Source organism: Saccopteryx bilineata, chromosome 1, assembly GCF_036850765.1.
Source record: "Saccopteryx bilineata isolate mSacBil1 chromosome 1, mSacBil1_pri_phased_curated, whole genome shotgun sequence".
Lineage (NCBI taxonomy): Eukaryota > Metazoa > Chordata > Mammalia > Chiroptera > Emballonuridae > Saccopteryx > Saccopteryx bilineata.
In genome coordinates this window covers 159,368,574-159,390,355 of record NC_089490.1, presented here as the reverse complement: position 1 = coordinate 159,390,355, position 21,782 = coordinate 159,368,574, and the positions used below count along the sequence as shown (strand labels likewise).

The following is a 21,782-nucleotide window of genomic DNA, read 5'->3' as shown; positions in this document are numbered from 1 at the left end:
TTATTCAGGTTGTCTGACAAGGTGGTGGCTCAGTGGATGGAGCATTGGCCTGGGATGCTGAGGACCCAGGTTTTGAAACCCCGAGGTTGCCGGCTTGAGTGCAGGCTCACCTGGTTTGAGCCTGGGGTCGCTGGCTTGAGTGTGGGATAGAAGACATGACCCCACGCTTGCTGGCTTGAGCCCAAGGTCTCTGACTTGATCAAAAGGCCCTTCCTCGGCTGCAGCCTCCTGGTCAAGTTACATATGAGAAAGCAATCAATGAACAACTAAGGTGCTGCAACTATGAATTGAAGCTGCTCATCTCTCTCTCTTCCTGCCTGTCTGTCTCTGTCTGTCTGTCTTTCTTGCTCAAAAAAAATTCTTACACTGGAATTCAGGAGGGGAAAAAAGAAAAAAGACATATTAAAGCAGAGTTCCCATATTGTGTAGGTGAATGGGGATTGACCACCCCCAACTACTCTCTCATTCTCTCCCCTCTACAGCTTAGCATTTAGTTTTAAAAATAATGGTTTAACTGAATTATTTTTTTTTAAAAATATTACAAATGTTTTTATTATGCATTTATCATATTATAGAGTATTGCTGCAATGAATAAAATGTTTCTTTTATTTATGATATTGTTTTCTTCAATTTATTTTTGTCTGCTTTTTCATTGTAAAAAAATTGGTCACCTTATTAATTTTAGTAACTGAATTTTAGTAACTAAGTTTTCTCAGGTCAGAAAACTTGTAGTCATCCTCTGCTATTTTCCTTCCCTCCATATTCAGTCACCAAATCCTATGGATTTTTCTTCAGAAAGACCTGATTCTATTGTTCCTTGTCATCTCCACTTTCTCATTTTAGGCCCATTATATTTTTTTCTGGGTTGTTTGTTGAAACATCCCTTATGCTATTGGTCATTTTCTCCACTCTCAGCTCTCCTCCATATGGATGCCAGAATAAATTTCCCTGGCAACAAGTCTGATCATATTATTCTCTGCCTATAGGATAAAGTCCAAAATCCTGAGTGTGACTTATATGTCTCCTTATTATCTGGCTCTCCTCTATTTTCCTGCCATATCTCCTGCTTACATTTCAGTCACATTGACTTTTTTTCTTTTATTATACCTTAAATTTAGAATTCCTTTTTAGGTTTCTGAGCCTTAGCATATATTGTTATTTTTTAAAATTAATTTTAATGAGGTAACATTGATAAATCAGGGTACATATGTTCAGAGAAAATATCTCTAGGTTATTTTGACATTTGATTATGCTGCATTCCCCTCACCCAAAGTCCAATTGTCTTCCGTCACCTTCTAACTGGTTTTCTTTGTGCCTCTCCCCTCCCCCAACCCCCTCCTTCTTCCCCTTCCCACCCTGTAATCCCCACACTCTTGTCCATGTCTCTGAGTATCATTTTTATGTCCCACCTATGTATGGAATCATAGAGTTCTTAGTTTTTTCTGATTTACTTATTTCGCTCAGTATAATGTTATCAAGATCCATCCATGTTGTTGTAAATGATCCGATGTCATCATTTCTTATGGCTGAGTAGTATTCCATAGTATATATGTACCAAAGCTTTTTAATCCACTCGTCCACTGACAGACACTTGGGTTGTTTCCAGATCTTTGCTATTGTGAACAATGCTGCCATAACCATGGAGGTGCATTTCTTCTTTTCATACAGTGCTATGGTGTTCTTGGGGTATATTCCTAAAAGTGGTATAGCTGGGTCAAAAGGCAGTTCAATTTTTAATTTCTTGAGGAATCTCCATACTGTTTTCCACAGTGGCTGCACCAGTCTGCATTCCCACCAGCAGTGCGGGAGGGTTCCCTTTTCTCCACATCCTCACCAGCACTTATTCTGTGTTGTTTTGTTGATGAGCGCCAGTCTAACTGGTGTGAGGTGATACCTCATTGTGGTTTTTAATTTGCATTTCTCTAATGATTAGTGATGTTGAGCATTTTTTCACATGCCTTTTGTCTATCTGTATGTCCTCTTTGGAGAAATGTCTATTCATTTCTTTCACCCATTTTTTGATTGGATTGTTTGTCTTTCTGGTATTGAGTTTTACAAGTTCTTTATAAATTTTGGTTATTAACCCCTTATCAGACATATTGTCAAATATGTTCTCCCATTGTGTAGTTTGTCTTTTTATTCTGTTCTTATTGTCTTTAGCTGTGCAGAAGCTTTTTAGTTTGATATAGTCCCATTTGTTTATCTTGTCTTTTATTTCACTTGCCTGTGGAGATAAATCGGCAAATATATTGCTGTGAGAGATGTCAGAGAGCTTACTGCCTATGTTTTCTTCTAAGATGCTTATGGTTTCATGGCTTACATTTAAGTCTTTTATCCATTTTGAGTTTATTTTTGTGAATGGTGTAAGTTGGTGATCTAGATTCATTTTTTTGCAGGTAGCTGTCCAGTTTTCCCAACACCATTTGTTGAAGAGGCTGTCTTTACCCCAATGTATCTCTTACTTCCTTTGTCAAATATCAGTTGTCCATAAAAGTGTGGGTTTATTTCTGGGTTCTCAGTTCTGTTCCATTGATCTATATACCTATTCTTAGGCCAGTACCAGGCTGTTTTGAGTACAATGACCTTATAGTATAACTTGATATCTGGAAGTGTGATACCTCCCACTTTATTCTTCCTTTTCAAGATTGCTGAGGCTATTCATGTTCTCTTTTGGTTCCATATAAATTTTTGGAATATTTGTTCTATATCTTTGAAGTAAGTCATTGGTATTTTAATCGGTATTGCATTGAATTTATAAATTGCTTTGGGTAATATAGACATTTTAATGATGTTTATTCTTCCTTACCATGAACATGGTATATGCTTCCACTTGTTTGTAATCTTCCCTGATTTCTTTTATCAATATTTTATAATTTTCCGAGTACAAGTCTTTAATCTCCCTTGTTAAATTTATTCCTAGGTACTTTATTTTGTTGGTTGCAATGGTGAAAGGAATTGCTTCCTTAATTTCTCTTTCTGACAGTTCATTGTTAGTGTATAAAAATGCCTCTGATTTCTGAGTATTAATTTTATATCCTGCCACCTTGCTGAATTCATTTATTAGGTCTAGTAGTTTTTTTACTGCGACTTTAGGGTTTTCTATATATACAATATCATATCATCTGCAAATAATGATAGTTTTACTTCTTTTCCAATTTGGCTGCTTTTTATTTCTTTTTCTTGTCTGATTGCTGTGGCTAGGACTTCCAGAACTATGTTGAATAAGAGTGTTGAAAGGGGGCATCCCTGCCTTGTTCCTTATCTTAAGAGGATTGCTTTTAATTTTTGCCCATTGAGTATGACGTTGGCTGTGGGTTTGTCATAAATGGCTTTTATCATGTTGAGGTATGTTCCCTGTATTCCCACTTTGCTGAGAGTTTTGATCATGAATGGGTGCTGGATTTTATCAAATGCTTTTCTGCATCTATTGAAATGATCATGTGATTTTTCTCCTTCCTTTTGTTTAAGTGATGAATCACATTGATTGATTTGCGAATATCATACCAGCCTTGCCTCCCAAGAGTAAATTTCATTTGATCATGGTGTATAATTTTTTTCATATATTGCTGGATCCGGTTTGCTAATATTTTGTTGAGGATTTTAGCATCTAAATTCATCAGGGATATTGGCCTATAATTTTCTTTCTTTGTGTTGTCTTTGCCTGGTTTTGGAATCAGTATTATACTCGCCCCATAAAAGGAGCTTGGAAGTTCTTCCTTCCTCTTGAATTTTTTGAAATAGCTTGAAAAGGATAAGAGTTAGTTCTTCTTTGAATATTTGGTAGAATTCACTTGTGAAGCCATCAGGCCCAGGACTTTCCTTCTTTGGGAGTTTTTTGATAACTATTTCAATCTCATTTGTTGTAATCAGTCTGTTTATGTTTTCTGATTCTTTCAGATTAATTTTTGGAAGATTATATGTTTCAAGGAATTTGTCCATTTCATCTAGGTTGTCTAGCTTTTTGACGTACAGTTCTTCATAGTATTTTCTTACAATATTTTGTATTTCTGTTGTGTCAGTTGTTATTTCCCCACTCTCATTTCTAATTTTATTTATTTGAGTCCTCTCTCTTTTTTTTCTTGGTGAGTCTGGTTAAAGGTTCATCGATCTTGTTTACCTTTTCAAAGAACAAGCTCCTGGTTTCATTGATCCTCTGTATTGTTTCTTTAGCCTCTATGTCATTTATTTCTGCTCTGATTTTTATTATTTCCTTCCTTCTACTAGCTCTGGGCTTTACTTGCTATTCTTTTTCTAGTTCTTTTAGATGCAGGGTCAAGTTGTTTATTTGAGCTTTTTCTAGCTTCTTGAGGTATGCCTGTAGTGCTATGAACTTCCCTCTCAGGACTGCTTTTGCTGTGTCTCATAAATTTTAAGTTGATGTATGCTCATTATCATTCGTTTCTAGGAATTTTTAAATTTCTTCTTTGATCCATTGTTAACCCATTCATTATTTAATAACATGCTATTTAGTTTCCAAATGTTTGAGTATTTTTTCAGTTTTTCTATTGTGGTCGATTTCTAGTTTAATGCCATTGTGATCAGAGAAAGTGCTTGATATGATTTCAATCTTCTTAAATTTGTTGAGACCGCTTTTGTGCCCTAACATGCAGTCTATCCTAGAGAATGTACCATGAGCACTTGAAAATAATGTATATTTTGCTGCTTTAGGGTGAAAGGTTCTGAAGATATCTATTAAATTGAGTTAATCTAGTATGTCTTTAAGTTTGCTGTTTCTTTGTTAATTTTCTTTCTTGAGAATCTATCTAGTGATGTTAATGGGGTATTGAAATCCCCTACTATTATAGTATTGCTGTTGATCTTGCCCTTTAAATCCATCAATGTCTGCTTTATATATTTAGGTGCTCCTATATTAGGTGCATAGATATTTATAACGGTTATATCTTCCTGTTGGATTTCTCCCTTTCTCATTATGTAGTGATCTTCTTTATCCATTACTATAGTCTTTGTTTTAAAGTCCATTTTGTCTGATATAAGTATTGCTACCCCAGCTTTTTTTTCATTTCCATTTGCGGGAAATATTTTTTTTCATCCTTTTATCTTCAGTCTATGTGCATTTTTTGTTTTAAGGTGTGTCTCTTGTAGACAGCATATGTATGGGTCCTGTTTTCTTATCCACACAGCTACCCTATGTCTTTTGATTGGATCATTTAATCCATTTCCATTTAAGGTTATTATTGATATGTAATTGTTTATTTATTTATTTATTTATTTATTTATTTATTTTTCATTTTTCTGAAGCTGGAAACAGGGAGAGACAGTCAGACAGACTCCCGCATGCGCCCGACGGGGATCCACCCAGCACGCCCACCATGGGGCGACGCTCTGCCCACCAGGGGGCGATGCTCTGCCCATCCTGGGTGTCGCCATGTTGGCGACCAGAGCCACTCTAGCGCCTGAGGCAGAGGCCACAGAGCCATCCCCAGCGCCCGGGCCATCTTTGCTCCAATGGAGCCTTGGCTGCGGGAGGGGATGAGAGAGACAGAGAGGAAAGTGCGGCGGAGGGGTGGAGAAGCAAATGGGCGCTTCTCCTGTGTGCCCTGGCTGGGAATCGAACCTGGGTCCTCCGCACGCTAGGCCGACGCTCTACCGCTGAGCCAACCGGCCAGGGCGATATGTAATTGTTTATTGCCATTTTATTCTTTAAAACTGTATTCCTCTTTTGCTATATTCTTTTTCTCCTTTGATCTGTTTACAACAGGCCCCTTAGCATTTCTTGCAGCCTTGGTTTGGTTGTAGTGAATACCTTGAGTTTTTTTTGTCTGGAAAGCTTTTTATTTCTCCTTCAGTTTTAAATGATATCTTTGCTAGATAAAGTAGCCTTGGTTGTAGGCTGTTGTTCTGCATTACTTTCAATATTTCTTGCCATTCCCTCCTGGCCTCAAGTGTTTCTGTTGAGAAGTCGGAAGTCATCCTTATGGGGCTCCTTGGTAGGTAATAGTCTTTTTTTCTCTAGCAGCTTTTAATATTTTCTCTTTATCACTTAGCTTTGATATTTTAATTATGCTGTGTCTTGGTGTAGATTTCTTTGAGTTTCTCTTTAATGGAGTTCTCTGTGCTTCTTGAACTTGTGAGATGTTTTCCTGCCTTAATTGAGGGAAGTTTTCAGCTATGATATGTTTGAACAAAGTCTGTATCCCATGTTCTTTCTCTTCTTCTTCAGGAACCCCTATGATGCAGATGTTATTTCTCTTTATTTTGTCACAGAGCTGTCTTAGAGTTTCCTTGACTTTTTGAGTCTCTTTTCTTCTTTTTGCTCTGCTTCCGTGCCTTTATTTATCTTGTCCTCTAAGTCGCTGATTTGATTCTCAGCTTCATCCATCCTGCTTTTAATTCCTTCCATTGTGTTCTTCATTTCTGATATTGTATTTGCCATTTCTGACTGATTCTTTTTTATTAATTCAATGTATTTTTATATTTGCTATCTCTTTATTTAAGTGTTTGTAATGACTATCTATTGTTGTTCTAATATCTTTGAGCATCCTAACAATCGTTATTTTAAACTCTGCATCTGGTAATTTGATTATATTTGTCTCATTCAGGTCCTTTTCTGGGGATTTCTCTAGATTTAATTGTGTTGCATTTATCTGCCTTCTCATTTTGTCTGTGTAAAAGAAGGTTTTGGCCACTGGAGTCCACTGGGTGTAGCCTTTGTGTTTCCTAGGTGTGGTCTGTCTGCAGGCCCACCACTCCCTCTGCTGTTGCTGCCTAGGGTGTTCAGGTATGGGTTGGGTATGGGCATTGCCGATGCCTGCCCACTGGGCATGTTTCTGTGGTTTCCACCTCTCCTTCACAGGAGTGGCTGTGATCACATGCTCGGGTATAAAAGCCTTGGTGGCCTTGGCCTTCGCCCTGCCCCCGCAGGTGGTGTTATGCTTGGCCCTGAGGGCAGGGGTGAGCACCTTTGCTCAGCTGCAGGTCTCCACCTGACTCCTGGCTTTCGCCCCGCCCTTGCAGGAGGAGCCTGCTCGTGGGACGGCTGCAAGCCTTAGCTCCACAGGCCGGGTGGGACTGCGTGCCCATGCTCAGTAGCGGGACTCTGCCTGTTCTGGGCTTTTGGTTCCACCCCCATGGGAGGAACCGGCTCCCAAGTCAGGCCACAAGCCTCAGTTCCCTGGGCAGGGCAAGGCTGTGGTCTTGTGCTCTTGCTCAAAGGCAGGTCTCCTCCCCTTCTGGGTTCCCACCCTTCCCCTACAGGCTGGATTGCAGGCGGCCCGCAGCTGGGCTTGACCACTTTTGCACATCCCCTCTTCCCCAGCCGGGCAAGACTGAGCTCACACCTGGGCCTCAGTGGTGGCCAGCCGGCTTCTGCCCTTGCCGACAGAACCGCATTTCCGCATCCCGCCGCCAGCAGCCCTCGGGTGAGCCCTCAGCCGTGTGGGTGGGGGCGCTGCAGCTCAGACCCTAACACTCACTACTGTAGTCCCAAAGCCTCCCTCCTTCTAAGCGACTCTGCTCTGAGTGCCACAGGAGAACTTGTTTGGCTGGTGTCCTGCTTCCCTTTGCTGGTATTGCTGTTTCCAGGGGAAATATTCACTTCAGATTTGGGGAATGACTTGTCCCAGAGGTTAGGGTGGCTGTTTCTCAAAATGTTTCTCCCTGTGCCTCCTAGATTACACTCTCTTTCTGCTACTCCAGTCTTCTCCTCTCTCCCCGTCCCCTGGTGCCCTGGGTGAGTGGTTGTGAGAGAGGTTTTCTGCGCAGTCCCTTTAAGAAGAATCCTGGGTCTGAGAAATCAGTCTCTTTCTCACAAACAGTATCCTGTCTTGTTTCCAGCTAAATACTGTCCATACGCCTCTTCTAGGTTCTGGGGCTGCAGGCTGGGGCTTTGTTCCTGGGACTCAAGGCCCTCACCTCTCTGCTAAACTCACTTCCCACCACGCGAGTCTCTCCCAGCTGCCGTTCGCTCCAGGGAGCTGGGAAGCCCTCTTTCCACTTTTCCTATCTCAGCGTGCCTTCTTCAGTGTGCCTTCTTCAGTGTTCCTTGGTTGAAGAGTCCTCTTAGTTTAGCCCAAAGTTGTTTTTTCCAGATGATGGTTCTTAAAATTAGTTTGTCATCCACTTTGGTTCTGGGAGGCGGAAGTTGGTACATCCGACTACTCCATCGCCATCTTGTTTTTCTTTGGGACCATGTTCTTTTCACTGCCTACCCATTTCTCTGTCAGCATGTCCAAGACTGGTGAGGGGGATAGACAGCCAGCCAAACTTTCTCTGTAGTCACATGACCTGTACACCAGATGGTGACATTATCACCAAATTGGGACACATGAGAGTGACAGGCGATCCTACTAAAGATTATACTGTAACAACAGGCATAACCACAACTGTTTCAGGTCACCCAACCCACAAATAGTCAAACTTTACTGGATCCCAGATGTCCTGTGTTTTTCCACCAAAATCTTGCTTTAATCTTTAAACTTCCCATCTCTTAAAGCAAAACCAGCAAGTGCTAAGAGAACCATCAATGTATAAATAATCCACCACTTCCCAGGATAAGGGACACACTTACATGCAGCTACCAGACCAACTCCTGGAAACTGGCTCATCCCACGTGAGCTGAGGCCCCAGTACAGGTTTGGGTTGATGAGCAGAGGCTTTGGGGAGATGGTCCAGCTGTCCTACGCTTCTCTTTAGCTGTGCTCCATAGTTGGTTGGGAAGGGAGGAAGGCCACATTCTAACGTGCTGCAGTTGAGAGTAAAAGGGAGAGACTTGGGGAACAGGGTGAGTAAAGATGAGCTGCCCTTAATTGGTGGCCTGTGGCTCAAGCCTAGAATGAGGATGTTGGGTGGGTCAGCGATGAACAAAATGGAGTTTAAGTGTGGCACAGCCTGAGATGAAGCTGTGTAGCAGGTTGAGGTCTTTAAAAGCAGATACTGAAGAGGAGTCTGGGGTGTGAGGTGCTTGTTAGGGATGAGCATCTGTGAAGGAAAGGGGGAGGAAACACAACTGAACAGAGGAAGCAGTCAGGGCGCCATGCAGGTCTGATGAAATGCTTGCTAGGGGGTGCTCTGGAGCAAACATTGCTCATTAGCATTGCCTCTTTGGAGCAGAAATGGCTGGATCTTTTTTTTTTTTTTTTTTTGCATTTTTCCGAAGCTGGAAACAGGGAGGTAGTCAGATAGACTCCCGCATGTGCCCGGCTGGGATCCACCCAGTATGCCTACCAGGGGGCGGTGCTCTGCCCCTCTGGGGCGTCGCTCTGTTGCATCCAGAGCCATCCTAGCACCTGAGGCAGAGGCCACAGAGCCATCCTCAGCGCCCCGGCCATCTTTGCTCCAATGGAGCCTCGGCTGTGGGAGGGGAAGAGAGAGACAGAGAGGAAGGAGAGAGGGAGGGGTGGAGAGGCAGATGGGCGCCTCTTCTGTGTGCCCTGGTCAGGAATCGAACCCGGGACTCCTGCACGCAGGCCGACGCTCTTCCACTGAGCCAACCGGCCAGGGCCATGGCTGGGTCTTTATACCCCACCTCACTTAGTCAATGGAGGCAGACTGCCCTGGAAAAGCTGTGACCTGGGGTGGCATAAACTCCTACAGTTGAGGCAACTCCTACAGGGAGTTGACAGCTGGTAGCTGTGTGCTGACCATGCTTCTCAGAGCCAGGCCAGAGTCCTTCCTAAAAGGGGTTCTGGGTGGTGCATCTCCATGTCCACCCCAGGCTATTATATTTCTATTTTAAGTGTAAAAGTAAGAGAAAGGAATTAAAGAGTTGAGGGCAGCCTCCAAGGCACTTGCTGGCTCACAATGTTCTGGGCGAGGCAGACTGTTCTGTCTCTTGGAGTGGGTTGAATTAAGCATTTTTGGACTTGGTTAGGGATATTTGTTACTGTTCAAATTATGTATTTCCCCATGTATAATCTTATGCTCCCATGTATAAGAAGCACCTTAATTTTGGGGCCTGAAATTTGGAAAAAAAATGTATTACGTAAAGTTATTGAACTCAAGTTTTATTCACCATAAAATTCAATGAGCGCAAAAACAAGTGCGAAAAAGTGGGAAATGCAAGTAAAAATATCTACTACCACTGTATTAGATGCACCCACTTTTTAGACCTCAAATTTTTCAAAAAAAGGTGTGACTTATACATGGGTAAATACGGTAAACTAAAACACCCCCTGGAGAACAATGTTTTAAATGGAACTACAGAAGAATTTATTGTGACTGTTATGTGGCTAAAGAACAGAGAATCCCTATGGAGTGATCGGATGCTACTTGTCACACTTAGAAAGGACTTACCCTTTCCATTAATGGAAAAGAGTGTGTAGAGTTGCGGTTAATAACTGCAGTGTGCCGTACTTAGCCTTTATGGAGAACCTTTTTGGGTCTTTCCTGTTCTTTGGATTTTGCTTCCTGAAAACCCTTCACTGGCCTCTTTTGTGTCTTGTAAGCATCAACTTAAAATTGCACAGTTGATGTAGAAGGCTGTCTGAAACTAATGGATTATCTGTAGTTTTCCATTATTCTTATCTCTTGTTCCGAAGGTAATTAAAAGATGGCTGGCCTTGAGTGATTTCACACACTTCATCCACTTATCTACAGTATTTATCTTTCTCTGTGCTGCTGAATATCCTCTTTCCTCTAGTTGAGGAAATCTTGGCACCTTCCCTGTCTTAGGCAGATTGCTGGTAGGAAGGATGGCGGGATATCCTGGGACCTGTGAGTCATCTAGGCAGTCAGGTTACAATCAAGTGTAGGTGGGAGCCCTAATAGGCATTTTAGAACATCCCAGTGCTGACTCCTCTGAGAACAGGTAGAAGATAAAAGGGAAACCAGGAATTTGGGGAGGTGCAAGTCCCTGCAGCAGGCAGTTATGTCAGGGAGAGGTTCAGGGAGCTGCGAACCTCTAATCAAGAGGGGTCAGGTGGGGGAGAGTCAAAGGGGTCCCTCTGCTGCTAGTCTTCGGCAGTTGAGAAGGGGATAGGAAACCAAAACTGGTGGGCATGTCCAGTTGATCATGGTTGTCTGTGTGCTATCCCCAAATTTCCTAGAGGTGACTTCCAGGCTGGATTTTGAATAAGGTGAGGGATATAGAGAGATACAGGGGGTGGGGAAAATGACAAGAAAACACTAGTGGCAGGACTCAGCCACTCATACAAACTGGAAAACAGACTTTGGCTGGCCCCAGGGTGCACGTGGGAAAAGACTGTGGCTGAAATAGGACAACTCAGTCATCAGAAGTTATTTCTCTCCATTTTCTGCCAAGAATCTGTGGGATGAGCTGGGAACCACTTCAGTTCTTGAGCCAGTGGGAAGATGCATTTGGAATGTGGCTCTAGGTTCCTCTTGATATGGATGGTGGGGAAGAAAAGGGAGTCTGGGTAGCCCAGGTATGAGGGCGGGGCGGGGGTGTGTGTGTGTGCGGCAGGTGGTGTGGAAACCCTCAAGTGCTGTCTAAACCTGTCCTCTCTTAGTAATGTCATCCACACCTTTCAGACACCTGGACCTCTGGCCCTGGTGCACCCACAATGCACCACTTCCTGTTTCCTTGTGTTGCCCCTCTTTAAACCCTTTTTTTTTTTTTTGTATTTTTCTTAAGTTGGAAATGGGAAGGCAGTCAGACAGACTCCTGCATGTGCCCGACCGGGATCCACCCGGCATGCCCACCAGGGGGCGATGCTCTGCCCATCTGGGGCGTCACTCTGTTGCAACCAGAGCCATTCTAGCGCCTGAGGCAGAGGCCACAGAGCCATCCTCAGCACCCGGGCCATCTTTGCTCCAATGGAGCCTTGGCTGCGGGAGGGGAAGAGAAAGACAGAGAGGAAGGAGAGGGGGAGGGGTGGAGAAGCAGATGAGCGCTTCTCCTGTGTGCCCTGGCTGGGAATCGAACCCGGGACTTCTGCACGCCAGGCCGACGCTATCCCACTGAGCCAACCGGCCAGGGCCTTGAGCCCTTTACTACGTGAACTCGGACAATTGTTTGAGTTTCCTACCTGAGCTTCCTGCCTCAATCTCTCCTCCTTCTGAAGACGACTTCTTCATGGCATCCGGAGCGGTCTCACTAAAACAGCTGTGATTCTTTCTGGCTAAGCCGTTCTGCAGACCCCCTAACTCCTCCGAGTTTGGCCAATTTCCTTAGCAAGCCCTCAGCCCTTCAGCTGGCTTTCTTAGTCTATGTATCATATCCCCTCTCCCCCTATCTCACAGAAAATCACAATTTAAATGTCGATGCTTCTGTGTCTTTATAACTTGTCCTCCTGATTAGAACCTCCTCCTTTCTCTTCCATCTCCACTAACCTCATCTATGGAAACCTTACCATCCACAAAGGCTTGTTCTGATGACACTGTGTTCCAAACACTTACTCCCCTGAGCAGAATCCTGCTTGGCTCCTCTGCTGCTAATAGCATTATTGCTGCACGTAATCCAGTTTGCCTTGTATGTTTGTGCTTTTTCTGTCTTCCCCATGAACTACTGATGATTGAGGGCAGGGATGGCATCAGATTGACCTGTCTATGCCATGGGGTACCTTGGCATAAAGTGTTATAACTGTATCTCTCTTACCTTGGGAATCTTTTCTTCTCTTTCTACATGCTATTTGTCATGGGGAACAAGATCCTTTTCCTAAAGTCCTGTCTTGATTCTTTGTAGGGTCAGCGCTATCCTGCTTCCAAATATTCCTCTGTGTGGTGTAGTAGCAGTAATACCATCAGCCCCTTTTCTGCAACAGCTGTGATCTCACAAGAGCTTCATGTCCACTGCCCTGAAATCCAGGCCTGGTGACCCACCATGATCAGAAGGGCCGAATCATTGGGGAAGGCCCACATCCCCATTTTGTAGATGTTAAAATGGAGGTCAATAACTACTTCTCAAGGGGTAGTAAGGATAAAAATAAAATCCCAGGCAAATGAGCACTTTATAAAAAAAAAAAGCTTAAACCTTCAATGAAACATTTAGATGAATTTTTGCTCATTATAATTTTTTTGGATGTTGTTGAAAATATCAGTTTACCTTCATTTATCATCTGTAATATTAGAAGTAAAAGTCCTCAGAAATATTTGTCTGACCCCCTGGAGAGTGTGAGAGGTGGACAGAAGCTAAGTGACTAGGCCAAGGTCACACAGTAGTGAGTACCCCGTTGTGTGTATGACGTAGCAATCACCCACAGGTAGAGAGAAACGAGGAAGTTCTGCTTGAAGCTAAAAATGCTGAGAACAAGGAGGTTTCCTTCCTGAGCAGATAGACTTGGCATCTTTGTTGAGATGCCAACATTGTTAGGTTAACTTCCCAGGCCATAGCAACTGAGTAAATGGGTCACCTGACTCAGGCACCCCTACCTCTTTCCAAAACAACACCCGTGACTATCTTAGCTGCTGCCTTTGGGGAACCTCACTGCAGCCAACTTAGAAACGGCCACACTGACAAGAGCAGGGTGAACAGGCACGGCCGGGAGGGCACACACTCCTTTGTCGGGCCAGCTTGAGGAGTTGTTGCAGAGGTTAAAAGAGATAATGACAGCACTGTGCACTCCACAACTCCTGACAGAGCGAGAGCTTCATGACTATTATCCACTGTCATTACATGTATTCTCTTTCTTGCTGGATCTGTATTATAAAGTACTTTTACATAATCTCAGAATATGCAGTTAAAGGAATTTTTAGGATCTTTTAGTATAACCTCTTCAGTGAGGATTTCTTGACAGATGGTCTAAACTAGAATCTTGCTATCCATTGAATTAGATATATTGCATTTTAATAGGATTAAAAAAATAGGACATATGAAATAATAGTAAATGTATACTGTAACTGAAAAAAAAATTTTTTAAAAGGACATATTGTTAAAATAATCTAGATACCCCATAAATACCCTTCAGGCAGGGGTACTGACTCTTGCCCTGGTGACGGCGTAGTCAGTTCTTCCTTGTGCTGAGGCCCAGTCCTCTTCTAGTGATGCTCACCCCTTTGTTGGCCTCAGCTTTTGGTGTAACATGGAGAAAGTCATCCTTGCTTCCTCAAGGGTAATCCTTCAGCTGTTTGAAGATGACCATCATTTCTCCCCTGAGTCATCTTTCTGCCTAAATAAGCCTGGTTTGCTCTGCCGTTCATTTTGACCCCTGACTTCCGGAGCCTTCACAGTTGTGCTCCCCTGTCTTTGGACAATTTTTAGGCTATAATTAATGCAGAACTTCCATCCTAAAAGGATTAGAGGTGGTTTATGACAACAATAGCCAAATGCAGCAAGGTTAGACTTTATTCCTAATAGAAAAAGGAAGTTAGGATCAGAAAAAAATGAGGAAACAAAAATGAGTAACCCTAAGGGTTCATGAAGTTGATGTACTCTAGCATAGAATGTGGTGCTGAGCATCTAAGCAGCAAAAGTAAAAAGGACAGTCAGTTATGGGTTCTTTTTATTATTATTATTATTCATTGAGAGGAGGGGAGGCAGAGAGACAGACTCAGACAGGTGCCCCAACTGGGATCCGCCTGGAAAACGCACTACGGTGTGATGCTCTGCCCATCTGGGGTGTTGCTCCATTGCTTAGCAACCAAGCTCTTCTTAGTTCCTGAGGCAGAGAGGCCATGGAGCCATCCTCAGCACCTGGGGCCAACTCGCTCCAATCAAGCCATGGCTGCAGGAAAGGAAGAGAGAGAGTGAGAAGCAGAAGGAGAGGAGTGGAGAAGCAGATGGGCACTTCTCCTGTGTGCCCTGACTGGGAATCGAACCTGGGACATCCATATGTGGGGCCCATGCTCTATCACTGAGCCAACTGGCTAGGGCCAGTTATGGGTTCTTAATGTTGAAAGAGAGGAATGAATATAAGACTTGGGAGACAGATTTTTCTTCTTGACTCTAAACTTCTCATGCAAGCCTTTTAAAAATTTCCTGAATAAACTTTTTGTTTTGGAATAATTTAGATTTCTAGAAAAATTAGTACATTAGTACAGATAGTACAATGTTCCAGTAGTTTCCGCAATGTTAATATCTTGCATAACCATGGTGCATTGGTGAAAACTAAGGAATTAATATTGGTACACAACTATTCATTCAAGACTTTATTTGGATTTCATCAGTTTCCCACTAATATCCTTTTCCTGCTCTAAGACTCAAGTCTGGACACAGCACTGAATGGGGTTGTCTTGTATCCTTAGTCTGCTCTGCTTTGTGAGTTTCTCGGCTTTCTTTCACGCAGGGTTTTTATTGTTGTTGTCCCTGTTATGAAGAATGTTGAGTAATTTCCTTAATAACAAGACTTTGAACAAAAGTGGAACCACATTTCAAATTCCATCTCTTGTAATGAGCTCAACACAAGCAGCTGTGAGAGTGCTGAAGAGCCCGGCAGCAGAGGTGATTCTGCAGCTCAGACTACGGACTGAGTACCGGGACGTTCGTCGGTTTGACCTGAACCACAGGTAGGACTGCAGGCAGACGTGGGTGACTCTGGGTCCTCCTTAAATGTGGCATCTCTTAGCCAGGCTTTCCTAAGGAGCCAGAGCAGGTGGTCCAAGGTTATGTTCTCTGACAATGGCCTTCAGTGTTGGGCTTTTATGCTGGCTAAGGACAGACCCTGGTCTTTTGGGAAACTAGGTGAACAAACTAGGGTTTTGTCATTCTGACATAAAATTTATCCTCTTGTATAAGTTTTAAAATTGACTCTATGCAGCTTTTCCCTAACTTCCTCCTTTCCTCTTTCCCTCCCTCCCTTTCCTCCCTTCCTTTCCTCCCTCCCTTTTCTCCGTCTTTGTTCTCTCCTCTCCTCTCCCCTTCCCCCCTCCCCTCTCTCCTCTCTTCTTTTCCTCTCTCCCTCCCCTCCCTCCCCTCCCTCCCCTCATGCACCTTCCCTCCCTTCCTCTTTCTTTTCTTTCCTCTTTTCTCTCTCTCCCTCACATACCCTTCTGCCCACCCACCCTCACTCCACCCTTCCTCTTTCTTTCTGTCTTTTCCTACAAACTTAGGAAATGCAAATTCTCTTCCAAAGCTTTTTTTTTTCAAGCTGTTTTCACCTGAGCTTGGGCACAAAGAGAACAGATGCCAAGTCTATTACCCAATGGGACGTGGGGCACGGAAACTCATGGTGGTGACGTGGCCGTTGTTAATCAGCCTGGATAAAAATGGGTTGTGAAGAGAACACACTGTAATGAACTGGAAAATGTGGAATGTCCAGAGAGAAACCCACGCCAGTCTGGTTGAAGGAGTCCTTCTGGCAAAGCAGCCAAGCCTTCCGCCAGCGTGACAATAACTCACTGCTGACGGCACACACTGGGCTGCTTCACGTGGTTTGTGACGGAGCTTTGTGACCTTGACAGTATGAATGAGTTCTTCTGGTCTAGAAGAAAAAATGTTCTGGATTGGGAACGAGTTTCCAGTATTAGATCAGCAGTGTGGTTTCGTTTTGGCAAAGATATTCCATATGCAGAAACCTGGGTAATATTTGAACTCAAACGGCCTTTGAAATCTATTATCACATGTAAAATAATGGATAAAGATTTCTTGGGGGGAGGGAGTATAGATGGGAAGACTGTTACTGGGATATAACTGTGGCATGTCATTATCGCCATAGCAGAGGGAGCAGCTCTGTGCGCCACACATGATAAGGTACATAAAAGGCGAATAGCACATATTTTCTTATTGCGCTTATTGGGGACGACATTGGTTAACAAAGCCATACAGGTTTCTAGTGTACAACTCAACAAAACATCGTCTGTGCACTTCATCCTGCACCCATCACCCAAGGTCAAGTCTCTTTCCATCTCCATTTATCCCCCATTTGCCCTCTCCCACCCCCCCTCACCCCTTCCCCTCTGGCCATCACCACAGTGTTGTCTGTGTCTGTGTACTAGATATGTGTTCACAAAGTGCTGTGGGAGGACTGACAAAGAGTATTCAACCCATCCTGAGGGTTGAGGGACAGCTTCTTAGAGGAGGTGACACCTGAGCTGATGTGGAGATAGAAGAAAGCTCGGAAGTGAGACGTAGCAGCGTCACCAAGTACACAGGGTGCAACAACAGTGCTGGCACTACCGGCGGCTCTGTCCCCTGCAGGTGTAAAGTGTGCACCTGAATGGTGGAGTAAAGCTAGTAAACTGTGCTCCACAACCTGCACTGTGTGTTCAGCCAATTGGGGAAGCATGAAGGCTTCTCATCAGGGTATGACATTTTTATGTTTTAGGTAAATCTCTCTGGAGCTCATTTGAAGGCTGAATTCAATGCAAGACAGACTGGGTGCTGAGGACTCTGGGAAGATGTTGACTGGAGTACAATTTTTTTTTCTTAAGTGAGAAACCAGAAGGCAGAGAAACAGACTCCCACATGTGCCCTAACTGGGATCCACCTGGCAAACCCTGCAAGGGGTGACATCCTGCCCTTCGGACTGCTGCTTTGTTGCTCAACAACCGAACTACTCCAGCACCTGAGGCAAGGGCATGGAGCCATACTCAATGCCCAGGGCCAACCTGCTGGAAAAATTCAAGCTATGGCTGCAGGAGGTGAAGAGAGAGAGAGAGAGAGAAGGGGGCGGGGGCGGGGTGGAGAAGCAGATGGTCGCTTCTCCTGTGTGCCTTGACCAGGAATCAAACCTGAGACCTCCACATGCCAGGGCTGATGCTCTGTAGCTGAGCCAACCAGCCAGGGTGGGGCATACTTTTTTTTTGCGGGGGGGGCATACTTTTTTGAGCCCCTGTTCCCCTCTCTCTGCTAGGATCATCAACCGGTAAGACAAGCGTGGTACACTGCTGGAGCCCGGAGGGGAATCCAGAGCACATCTGGAGCTTTGAGTGTGAGGTAGATGTGGTTACAGGCTAGTAGAGGTTTGGATTTGTGCACCATTCTTTGCAAGGCGGAGGGAAAGCCCCAGGTCTGGGAGGAAGCTGGGTCTCCTGGCAAAGCCTAAGCCAGAGCCCACAGATCCAAAGTGCTGGTTTCATTGATTCTGGTCTCCATCAAAGGGAACCTCCTTGCTGGGCTCAACTGCTCTCTTTCCACGTGGTCAGAAGAGGACTGTTCTTCCGTGGTTGCTGAGAACTTGAGTGCCTCCTATGGTGCTTTGAGTTCAGAGGTGCCGGCTTGCCACTCCATTTGGCTCCGACCTACAGAAGGAGCAGCTCCTTCCTGAGCGGAAGCTCCCCACTGCCTGTGAAAGCCCAACCTCCCGCCCCACATTAAGTGATGCAAATAGGCAGGAAAGCCCCTGAGTCACTTAGGAGGCTCAGTAATTTGAAGGCAACCCTACCCAAAACCAAGCTGGGGTGTTCTGATTTAGACTTAGGAAGAAGCAAGATATTTTTTTAAAAAGTATACAAACCCCCAGAGATATTAAAGTATACTGCAAAGGAATGGTCAAAGAGAAAAAAAGTTTCTGGAAATATAAAATTATTTCTAAATTTTAAAAGGGAGCCGAATACTGGGAAAAACAAATGGAACAAATGTGATTACTTGAGTAACCTAGGATATCAAGAAAGGGACCAGATCTATAGATTTTATGATCCCTTTTCAGCTATCAAGTGATTCACAGAGATAAACAAACAAACAATGGAGCCGTACTATTCATATGCACTTTAATGTTTGTAAGTCAAGTCCAATTATGATTTTAAGTAAATCTCGCTACATTATTGCTTTCCTTTTGGAGGGTTGTGTATGTACTGCCAGAATTCTAGGTTGCATATGTGCTGCATTTTTGTAATATCATCTCCTGTAACATTCCAGTGAATAGAATTCAGTTCTTCTATGTTGATGTATTTATTTATATGTCATTTGCATGTTATTGTTTACATTTGTTGAATTTTGCTTTCATCTTAGTTACTTTTGCATTGTAATGTCTAGAAAACCAGTGAAATGGAGACTAAGGGAACTTTTTTTTTTTTTGTATTTTTCTGAAGCTAGAAACGGGGAGAGACAATCAGACAGACTCCCTCATGCGCCCGACCGGGATCCACCGGCACGCCCACCAGGGGGTGATGCTCTGCCCCTCCGGGGTGTCCCTCTGTTGCGACCAGAGCCACTCTAGCGCCTGGGGCAGAGGCCAAGGAGCCATCCCCAGCACCCGGGCCATCTTTGCTCCAATGGAGCCTTGCTGCAGGAGGGGAAGAGAGAGACAGAGAGGAAGGAGAAGGGGAGGGGTGGAGAAGCAGATGGGCGCTTCTCCTGTGTGCCCTGGCCGGGAATTGAACCCGGGACTTCTGCACTCCAGGCCGACGCTCTACCACTGAGCCAACCGGCCAGGGCCTAAGGGAACATTTTTTAATCAAAATCTATTGGAAACAGTGAGAGAAATATTTAAGAGAATGTTTATTCTAGCTTAAAACCTATTGCAGTAAAGCAGGTCCTTGATAACATCATTTTGTTCAACATTGTTGTGAAGTTTGGACATTATCATCACTTCTGCGTAGTTTTTCTCCAGGGACTCTGGTTTCCTCCCAAAGATGGGCAGTTAAATGATTGGTGTGTCTACATTGTTCCAGTTGGAGTGAGTGTGGGTGTGTGGGAGTGACCATGGGATGGAAGGGTGACCTATCTAAGGTGGGTGCCACCGTGCCCTGAGCTGCCAGGAGAGGCCCCGGCCACCTGGGACCCTGAGCTGAGAGGTAAGCAGGTTGGAAAATAATGATCTTCTTTGTTTTTATTCATCTTTCTTAAATGTATGCTCACATTTATTTCAGTGTTTAATATTAGAAGTGTTTGGGGTCTTTATTTAAAAGTTTGGTGATGTTTCTATGACCAGAAATATGCTGTAGGAACTGACATCTTGTTTATCTCATTCGTCTATGGTAAAATTGGTTTTGTTAGGAGTTTCTCTCAAAGTTGCAGTTTCTGAGAACCTATTGATGCCGTAAGGTGAGGATTTACTATATTTCCCTTGTTTACAAAGAAGGATGATGGAAATGGTTCCATAAAGCATAAAAATAGAGGTGAAAACAATAATCTGCCCACTCCAACTCAAATGTAGAGCGTGCAAAAATGTAGATGTCATTCAATGGGCTGGAACAAGTAAAACGGCACCATTCGTCAAGAAAAGTGAAAATAACACGTATGATCATGATTAGAAATTAAATTTTGTTGCACAGGTAATTCATTCCCCCCTCTAGTCCCTAATATGTGTTCTGACATAAAACTTTATCAAGTAAGGACACAAAGCCATCAACGTCCTTGCAAATGAAGTACAGAAACCTCTTTGGTAAAAATAAACTTCCAACTGATTGATTTTGTTGCTAAAGGCAGAAGAAAGACCAAAATTAGAGGCATCATTCAGAATTGCAATCTTGATAGCAAAAAAAGGAGGTATTAGTTATATTATGGATGCAAAACTTGTAAAACCAGCCAAAGGCAGATGATATAATATAGCATAACTAATTATTAAAATGTTCCTTTAAGGCCCTGGCCAGATGGTTCAGTGGTAGAGTGTTGGCCCAGTATATGGATGTCCTAGGTTTGATTCCCAGTCAGGGCACACAAGAGAAGCACCCATCTGCTTCTCCACCCCTCCCCCTCTTGCTTCTCTCTCTCTCTTTTCCTCCTGTAGCTGTGGCTCAATAGAAGCGAGTTGGCCCCGGGGGCTGAGAATGGCTCCCTGGCCTCTACCTCAAGCGCTAAGAAGAGCTCCATTGCTCAGCAATGAAGTAATGTTTCAGATGAGCAGAGCATCACCCCCTACTGGGCTTTCTGGATGGATCCTGGGTGGGGCGCATGTGGGAGTCTGTCTCTGCCTCCCTTCCTCTCACTGAATAAAAAAAAAAAATTCCTTTAAAATGACGCTGTTAAAAAAAATGATGCTGTTGAACATCACAGACAATATGAAAGAGCAGTTACCATCAATGTGGTTGAACAAAACAGCTGATGTATAGAGCACAAAAATAGCTCTTAGCATACGTGTGATACATACATGAGGGAGAGTGGCTTAGAGACTTTCTGTCTTGTTTATCACCGAAAACACATATGGCAGAAGATATGTTTAAAATTTAGTCACTAATTAGTTCATGAGTGATGATGGGGACTGGAAAATAAGCGTTGGGATCTTTTCTGAGCATACCTGGATGTGTGCAAAGCAAGAGGGGTCATTCATCACTCTGCACAGAAAAGAGGCTGCTCAGCACTGTGGATCCACACACTGCTCTAGTCACTGAGAACAGCTGGTGGCCAACAGTAAGCATATTGTACTTACCAAGTCTTTTATCTTCTGCAGGCTGGTGCTTTGACATCTGGGGCCTTTCCGACTCTGGAGGGACTGCCCCTCCCAGGTTTTGCTAATGTCTAGAGACAGTGAATGAAAATCACCTGAATTGCCGTATATATGCAAACTAACCCACGGAGAACCCCTACCCTAATTACCTCCTTTATCTGCTCTCACACTTCAGTGACTATCCATCTGCCCTAGTCGCTCCAGGACCAGATAGCAGACAACTGGGGACAGTCTCTGTACCCCTGAGCCTGCTGAAATTATTCAAACTAGCCAACCCAAACTTGTTTACCTGCCTTACCTGTTACTTTCAAAGAAAACTACAATAAAGGCCCTTGTTCATGTTTCTCCCCTTCTCCCTCTGCTTTTTGACCAGCCCTGGTGCTACGTTATGTGGCCTCTCCCTGGCACAGCCAACTCCCACCTCTAGGGATTTGTATAACAATCCATTTTTTATTTGTCCGTGAGAAGTGGGGAGGCAGAGACAGACTCCCACATGCACCCTGCCCAGGATCCACCAGCAAGTCCACTGGGCGGGGTGGGGGGGGGGAGTGATGCTCTGCCCATCTCGAGCGTTGCTCCATTGCTCAGCAACCACGCTCTCCTTAGTGCCTGAGGCAGAGGCCATGGAGCCATCCTTAGCACTCAGGGCTAACTTACTCCAAT

The 21,782-nt window shown here is 44.0% G+C and overlaps 1 non-coding gene across 1 annotated transcript; it reads right to left on the bottom strand.

The window, feature by feature from the left end:
• Window positions 1-19,092: 19,092 nt before the first annotated feature.
• TRNAS-GGA (transfer RNA serine (anticodon GGA)) lies at window positions 19,093-19,168 on the bottom strand. The gene has a single exon. It is a non-coding gene; the product is annotated as a tRNA-Ser (tRNA).
• Between the last annotated feature and the right edge of the window lie 2,614 nt (window positions 19,169-21,782).